At 46.1% G+C, this 905-nt stretch overlaps 1 protein-coding gene across 1 annotated transcript in view; it reads left to right on the top strand.

Annotated features, from left to right (window-relative positions):
- Positions 1–753: 753 nt before the first annotated feature.
- ABB37_06459 (hypothetical protein) overlaps positions 754–905 on the top strand; it is a gene marked incomplete at its 3' end in the record, with an annotated part of 2,255 nt that continues 2,103 nt past the window's right edge. The window contains exon 1 of the mRNA XM_015804787.1: positions 754–905. This exon is cut by the window's right edge and continues 2,103 nt beyond it.

Genomic DNA, 905 nt, shown 5'->3' with positions numbered 1-905 from the left:
TCACCTCATCTCTCCTCTTTCCTTGTCCTTCACCTCCCCACGCCCATCTCTTTGGCTGCCCAGTATCCTCACGTCTCGCAGTACCGCTGAAAAGTACTCGGACGCGTACAGATAAATAAATAAATATATATATGGTGTGACAGAGTCTCGTTCAGATCGCCCCTGTCAATGTCAGCAACGGCGTACACGGGATCTCACAAGTACCTGCTGCGCCGCATCCTGACAATCTCTCCTCTTCTGTAGCTTGCAAAAGTCGTGAAAGAGGAAAAAGCGCGTACGTGGTGTGCGTGGGTGTCGATCTGGGTGCGCGAGTTTTCTTCCTCGTGCGTCGCATCTCACTCCACTGCGTTTTTGTTTTCTTCCTCTTCTTCCTCCTCTGTGACTTCGACGCATCTCGCAGTAATCTTAACAATTGTTCTTCTCGGGGTGGTTGTTCGCCGGAGTGCGACGCTCGCGAAAGAGTCAAAGGAAAAAGCCGGCTATCGTCTAATCCTAAACCGAGGAAGAAGAAAAAAACCGGTGTTGCGGGTGTTTCTTTTGGTGAAAAATAATATTAATTTCGTTGGCGTTTGAGCAGCACGTTCCTTGCGTTCTATTGTACTTTCATTTCAATTAAAGTTCACTTGCGCTTCGTTTTTCTTCCTGTACGTACACTTTTTTTAAATTCTCCTGTCGCTGTCGTCGTTCACCGTGGGTGTTGTTCCTTGTCTCTCATATACACATTGTTTCTCCTTCCCATTTCTTCTACTGGCAGCACCGTACCTGCGGCGTGCGTTGTGTGTTCTTTCTATTTCCTTTTGTTTTTGCAGCCAGCGTGGTACTGCTCAGCTGCTGCAGCTTTTCTCTTTGATAATTGTTGCCTCATTATATATATATATATATATATATATATATACTACCGTCCG

The sequence above is a fragment of the Leptomonas pyrrhocoris genome (assembly GCF_001293395.1).
Source record: "Leptomonas pyrrhocoris isolate H10 chromosome Unknown, whole genome shotgun sequence".
NCBI lineage: Eukaryota > Euglenozoa > Kinetoplastea > Trypanosomatida > Trypanosomatidae > Leptomonas > Leptomonas pyrrhocoris.
This window is presented reverse-complemented; position numbering and strand designations above follow the sequence as displayed.